This window comes from Triturus cristatus, chromosome 2_1 (assembly GCF_964204655.1).
Source record: "Triturus cristatus chromosome 2_1, aTriCri1.1, whole genome shotgun sequence".
Classification (NCBI taxonomy): domain Eukaryota; kingdom Metazoa; phylum Chordata; class Amphibia; order Caudata; family Salamandridae; genus Triturus; species Triturus cristatus.
In genome coordinates, this window is record NC_140581.1 from 880,300,230 (window position 1) to 880,308,159 (window position 7,930).

Genomic DNA, 7,930 nt, shown 5'->3' on the forward strand with positions numbered 1-7,930 from the left:
CCTGTTGGTAACTGTAGTGCCAGCCTTTTCCTCATGTGAGTCGCCGTGAAATCACTGAATATTGTACCAATTAAAATCCCAAGTGGGTTGCTGTGACAACAGCCGCTGTATGCCCTGCTCGTGACATCCTTCATCGGTAATACCTGACCCAATGTCCTGACACCATGTGGCGCCAAGACTGGACTGCATAAGCAGCGGAGCTCCTCTCGCGGCTCAGGCTGCGCCGCAAATATCCCAAAACAACAGTTGCCTGGTGAGAGAGGGCCACGCACAGGTATGTAAATTTCACCTCTTTATTTGATGAAGGAAAGCAAATTCAAAACAGCAGATGTGCCACGCACGAGTAAATGTCCTTCCCAACGCGTTTCATGCAACCAGCATTTCATCAGGGGCTCCGGACATCAGTGCGCAGTGAAAGCGCGGCAGTTTTAGATGTTGGCAATTAAAGGTTTTCACCCCGCCCAGATGGGCGTGGCCACCCGTGTGGCCTGTTGGTAACTGTAGTGCCAGCCTTTTCCTCATGTGAGACATGAGGAAAAGGCTGGCACTACAGTTACCAACAGGCCACACGGGTGGCCACGCCCATCTGGGCGGGGTGAAAACCTTTAATTGCCAACATCTAAAACTGCCGCGCTTTCACTGCGCACTGATGTCCGGAGCCCCTGATGAAATGCTGGTTGCATGAAACGCGTTGGGAAGGACATTTACTCGTGCGTGGCACATCTGCTGTTTTGAATTTGCTTTCCTTCATCAAATAAAGAGGTGAAATTTACATACCTGTGCGTGGCCCTCTCTCACCAGGCAACTGTTGTTTTGGGATATTTGCGGCGCAGCCTGAGCCGCGAGAGGAGCTCCGCTGCTTATGCAGTCCAGTCTTGGCGCCACATGGTGTCAGGACATTGGGTCAGGTATTACCGATGAAGGATGTCACGAGCAGGGCATACAGCGGCTGTTGTCACAGCAACCCACTTGGGATTTTAATTGGTACAATATTCAGTGATTTCACGGCGACTCACATGAGGAAAAGGCTGGCACTACAGTTACCAACAGGCCACACGGGTGGCCACGCCCATCTGGGCGGGGTGAAAACCTTTAATTGCCAACATCTAAAACTGCCGCGCTTTCACTGCGCACTGATGTCCGGAGCCCCTGATGAAATGCTGGTTGCATGAAACGCGTTGGGAAGGACATTTACTCGTGCGTGGCACATCTGCTGTTTTGAATTTGCTTTCCTTCATCAAATAAAGAGGTGAAATTTACATACCTGTGCGTGGCCCTCTCTCACCAGGCAACTGTTGTTTTGGGATATTTGCGGCGCAGCCTGAGCCGCGAGAGGAGCTCCGCTGCTTATGCAGTCCAGTCTTGGCGCCACATGGTGTCAGGACATTGGGTCAGGTATTACCGATGAAGGATGTCACGAGCAGGGCATACAGCGGCTGTTGTCACAGCAACCCACTTGGGATTTTAATTGGTACAATATTCAGTGATTTCACGGCGACTCACATGAGGAAAAGGCTGGCACTACAGTTACCAACAGGCCACACGGGTGGCCACGCCCATCTGGGCGGGGTGAAAACCTTTAATTGCCAACATCTAAAACTGCCGCGCTTTCACTGCGCACTGATGTCCGGAGCCCCTGATGAAATGCTGGTTGCATGAAACGCGTTGGGAAGGACATTTACTCGTGCGTGGCACATCTGCTGTTTTGAATTTGCTTTCCTTCATCAAATAAAGAGGTGAAATTTACATACCTGTGCGTGGCCCTCTCTCACCAGGCAACTGTTGTTTTGGGATATTTGCGGCGCAGCCTGAGCCGCGAGAGGAGCTCCGCTGCTTATGCAGTCCAGTCTTGGCGCCACATGGTGTCAGGACATTGGGTCAGGTATTACCGATGAAGGATGTCACGAGCAGGGCATACAGCGGCTGTTGTCACAGCAACCCACTTGGGATTTTAATTGGTACAATATTCAGTGATTTCACGGCGACTCACATGAGGAAAAGGCTGGCACTACAGTTACCAACAGGCCACACGGGTGGCCACGCCCATCTGGGCGGGGTGAAAACCTTTAATTGCCAACATCTAAAACTGCCGCGCTTTCACTGCGCACTGATGTCCGGAGCCCCTGATGAAATGCTGGTTGCATGAAACGCGTTGGGAAGGACATTTACTCGTGCGTGGCACATCTGCTGTTTTGAATTTGCTTTCCTTCATCAAATAAAGAGGTGAAATTTACATACCTGTGCGTGGCCCTCTCTCACCAGGCAACTGTTGTTTTGGGATATTTGCGGCGCAGCCTGAGCCGCGAGAGGAGCTCCGCTGCTTATGCAGTCCAGTCTTGGCGCCACATGGTGTCAGGACATTGGGTCAGGTATTACCGATGAAGGATGTCACGAGCAGGGCATACAGCGGCTGTTGTCACAGCAACCCACTTGGGATTTTAATTGGTACAATATTCAGTGATTTCACGGCGACTCACATGAGGAAAAGGCTGGCACTACAGTTACCAACAGGCCACACGGGTGGCCACGCCCATCTGGGCGGGGTGAAAACCTTTAATTGCCAACATCTAAAACTGCCGCGCTTTCACTGCGCACTGATGTCCGGAGCCCCTGATGAAATGCTGGTTGCATGAAACGCGTTGGGAAGGACATTTACTCGTGCGTGGCACATCTGCTGTTTTGAATTTGCTTTCCTTCATCAAATAAAGAGGTGAAATTTACATACCTGTGCGTGGCCCTCTCTCACCAGGCAACTGTTGTTTTGGGATATTTGCGGCGCAGCCTGAGCCGCGAGAGGAGCTCCGCTGCTTATGCAGTCCAGTCTTGGCGCCACATGGTGTCAGGACATTGGGTCAGGTATTACCGATGAAGGATGTCACGAGCAGGGCATACAGCGGCTGTTGTCACAGCAACCCACTTGGGATTTTAATTGGTACAATATTCAGTGATTTCACGGCGACTCACATGAGGAAAAGGCTGGCACTACAGTTACCAACAGGCCACACGGGTGGCCACGCCCATCTGGGCGGGGTGAAAACCTTTAATTGCCAACATCTAAAACTGCCGCGCTTTCACTGCGCACTGATGTCCGGAGCCCCTGATGAAATGCTGGTTGCATGAAACGCGTTGGGAAGGACATTTACTCGTGCGTGGCACATCTGCTGTTTTGAATTTGCTTTCCTTCATCAAATAAAGAGGTGAAATTTACATACCTGTGCGTGGCCCTCTCTCACCAGGCAACTGTTGTTTTGGGATATTTGCGGCGCAGCCTGAGCCGCGAGAGGAGCTCCGCTGCTTATGCAGTCCAGTCTTGGCGCCACATGGTGTCAGGACATTGGGTCAGGTATTACCGATGAAGGATGTCACGAGCAGGGCATACAGCGGCTGTTGTCACAGCAACCCACTTGGGATTTTAATTGGTACAATATTCAGTGATTTCACGGCGACTCACATGAGGAAAAGGCTGGCACTACAGTTACCAACAGGCCACACGGGTGGCCACGCCCATCTGGGCGGGGTGAAAACCTTTAATTGCCAACATCTAAAACTGCCGCGCTTTCACTGCGCACTGATGTCCGGAGCCCCTGATGAAATGCTGGTTGCATGAAACGCGTTGGGAAGGACATTTACTCGTGCGTGGCACATCTGCTGTTTTGAATTTGCTTTCCTTCATCAAATAAAGAGGTGAAATTTACATACCTGTGCGTGGCCCTCTCTCACCAGGCAACTGTTGTTTTGGGATATTTGCGGCGCAGCCTGAGCCGCGAGAGGAGCTCCGCTGCTTATGCAGTCCAGTCTTGGCGCCACATGGTGTCAGGACATTGGGTCAGGTATTACCGATGAAGGATGTCACGAGCAGGGCATACAGCGGCTGTTGTCACAGCAACCCACTTGGGATTTTAATTGGTACAATATTCAGTGATTTCACGGCGACTCACATGAGGAAAAGGCTGGCACTACAGTTACCAACAGGCCACACGGGTGGCCACGCCCATCTGGGCGGGGTGAAAACCTTTAATTGCCAACATCTAAAACTGCCGCGCTTTCACTGCGCACTGATGTCCGGAGCCCCTGATGAAATGCTGGTTGCATGAAACGCGTTGGGAAGGACATTTACTCGTGCGTGGCACATCTGCTGTTTTGAATTTGCTTTCCTTCATCAAATAAAGAGGTGAAATTTACATACCTGTGCGTGGCCCTCTCTCACCAGGCAACTGTTGTTTTGGGATATTTGCGGCGCAGCCTGAGCCGCGAGAGGAGCTCCGCTGCTTATGCAGTCCAGTCTTGGCGCCACATGGTGTCAGGACATTGGGTCAGGTATTACCGATGAAGGATGTCACGAGCAGGGCATACAGCGGCTGTTGTCACAGCAACCCACTTGGGATTTTAATTGGTACAATATTCAGTGATTTCACGGCGACTCACATGAGGAAAAGGCTGGCACTACAGTTACCAACAGGCCACACGGGTGGCCACGCCCATCTGGGCGGGGTGAAAACCTTTAATTGCCAACATCTAAAACTGCCGCGCTTTCACTGCGCACTGATGTCCGGAGCCCCTGATGAAATGCTGGTTGCATGAAACGCGTTGGGAAGGACATTTACTCGTGCGTGGCACATCTGCTGTTTTGAATTTGCTTTCCTTCATCAAATAAAGAGGTGAAATTTACATACCTGTGCGTGGCCCTCTCTCACCAGGCAACTGTTGTTTTGGGATATTTGCGGCGCAGCCTGAGCCGCGAGAGGAGCTCCGCTGCTTATGCAGTCCAGTCTTGGCGCCACATGGTGTCAGGACATTGGGTCAGGTATTACCGATGAAGGATGTCACAAGCAGGGCATACAGCGGCTGTTGTCACAGCAACCCACTTGGGATTTTAATTGGTACAATATTCAGTGATTTCACGGCGACTCACATGAGGAAAAGGCTGGCACTACAGTTACCAACAGGCCACACGGGTGGCCACGCCCATCTGGGCGGGGTGAAAACCTTTAATTGTCAACATCTAAAACTGCCGCGCTTTCACTGCGCACTGATGTCCGGAGCCCCTGATGAAATGCTGGTTGCATGAAACGCGTTGGGAAGGACATTTACTCGTGCGTGGCACATCTGCTGTTTTGAATTTGCTTTCCTTCATCAAATAAAGAGGTGAAATTTACATACCTGTGCGTGGCCCTCTCTCACCAGGCAACTGTTGTTTTGGGATATATATATATATATATATATATATATATATATATATATATATATTCACTGAAAAAACCATAGGTTTCAGGGGCGTTATAGTTAGTTGTACATTTCACTTGTACAAAACCATTGAAATTCTCCCATTATAGTTAGTTCAACTCCTGCCCCCGCAATGCACTGCTGATGACGTCACATATTACAACACTCATGACATGGTCAGTGACATCACTGATGACATCACTGATGACATCTCAAATGACATCACTGATGACATCACTGATGACATCATCCATGTGATAATTTCATACATCTTCTCACACCGTGATATAATTTTTGATACACCCACTCTAAATTACAGACTGCCATGCTCAAAACCATAGACACTCCAAGACCTATAACTACATACCCGCTCACTGATTCTTAAGTTTACACACACATCCACTCACTCCCCCGTACAGTCACTCATACTTACGGTCACTCAGTACAGTCACTGATACTTACAGTCACTCAGTACAGGAATATCATATGCACTCATTCACCTATATAGACCCTCACACACCGCCACTCATCCATAGACGTACTCACACACCTAGTCAGTCATGCAAATATTTAATCACACTCCCATTTACTCACCTATACAGTTATACACACACCAGCTCACTTACTCAAACAAATACTAGCACATTCTTACTCTCTTATACAATCACTGATACAAGCACACACTCATCCATACAGCCACTCTTGTCAGTTATAGGGTGGCTCTAAAAAGAGCCCATGTGTTGATTAGTTGGAGCTACATATAAGTGCGGATGCACAGCGTCAAGTTATTGAGGAAAACTCGATTTCTGTGATCTGTGAAGTGTACTCCATCACTTCTGTAGATTTCAGCTATATCAAAACGTATGTTGTTGTTGTAGATGGACCCCATTTTGTGGTATCTGAGGTATGCAGACACAGCTTTGTTGAGTTTCTTCCTAGATTTTTCAATCTGAGGACAAAGTTGTTTTGACCATTTCCACTTCTGTCTTTGGCATATATTGGAATATACAAAGACAGTTTGAGGGAAAAGTGACATCAATTGTCCAAAGGTGTCCCTCATAAGCATTTCCAAACCTACCCCAGTCAATGTGCCTAGGTCGTTTCCGCCACAGTGCACAATCTTGAGGTCAGGGTGTTGGAGATGCAAACAGGTTTTAACCAAAGGCAACAATTGGTGCCACTTCAATCCTCTCTGTGCAAACCATTTAATGTCCACATTTTGTAAACCTAGGTCTAAGTCAATATGTCTCTGTTCTGCATACCTCTTGCACCAGAAAATATAGCTATGTCCTACGATCCACACTAGCATTTTGAAGGAATGGCTGGAAGGTATGGAAAGATGTCTGTAGCTCATGCAGTTCCTTGGTAGAATAAGAGATATGTTTAAAGATGGGGAACTACTTTTTATTGCCATACAAAACGATACATGATTGGGAGCCTAAAAGCATTCTTTTTTTAAAGTAGGGTGCACATTCGTTTTGTGGAAAAGCATCTTTGTGATTGGTTAAGAAAAAGCAGTTTCAACGTGGAGTACATATCATAGAATAAAAGTTGTCAACTCAACCACACCTGCTACTTGCATTTGGAAGGCACTGTTCGAACTTAAAACAATCGTGAACTTTTAACCTGCACGTGCCGTTAAATGTTCGAGAAAATGTTGCAAAAAAAATGGTTACGTTTAAAAAGATTGATGAACTTTTAACCTGCACATGTTGTAGAATGTTCTAGAAAATGTGTTGATAGAATACGTTGCACTTCTGACTTCTATGTGTTGTTGAATATTTAAAAAACTGTTTATATGAAAAATGAAAAAGAATCCAAGAGAGAGAAGTTTTGAAACCTAAAAGAATCAAGGAACTATTCTAATTTGTTCTTTACATGTATTTATGTGTGGAGCAACAAAATTATAGACAGAACAGCACCAGGAAGAGGAAGAAGCAGGGAGTGGGGGGACAGGGGGAGATGGGCAGAATGGCAGACATGCACAATTAAGTATAGCACAAGTATAGACAAACAATGGCCATAATGAAACACACCAACACAAGTCACATAACTTGCCTACATCACACCAGTGAACGAGCATAGAAGTGAAAACCACGCTGCATTCATAGAGGATGTGTACAAAGGTGGGTCGTTGGTGTTGTGGGATATCTGTGTCCGTGGTCATCATGGGTGAGATGCCCAGCACATGGCACATGGGTGATTTCACTGTCTGTTACATTGCAAACAGCTGCTCCTCCCTCCCACGAGCTCTCACACTTTTGTACGGTGCGCTGTTGTATCTTGTGCACTCGTACGGCACACCACTGTAATGCCTATTTGCGCATGTGCTGCTGCATTCCAGCTACACCATCACAGTGCGGTTTGGAGGTGGTGCATGCCACTTTACAACATCAACTGCTGCGGCCCTTGTGGCAGGCCATACCAGAACACAGAGACACACTTACCGCACTTCCTGTACACGGAGATGTCCGAGACACCCCGTTCCCGTTGTCGGATAGGCACACCCCTGCGCTGACCTGTGTATTCCGGACCAGCACACGCCGGTTGTGCATGCAGAAGGTTGTGTGTGTAGCTACATGTCCAGGCTCACTGCCAACGCTGAGGTGATAGCACACTGTGATGTTGCAGGGCTGGTGCCTATCATGCTAGGACAATGACCAGAGGGACACACTTGCTCAGATGCGGGTTTGGGGGGCGTTGGCGG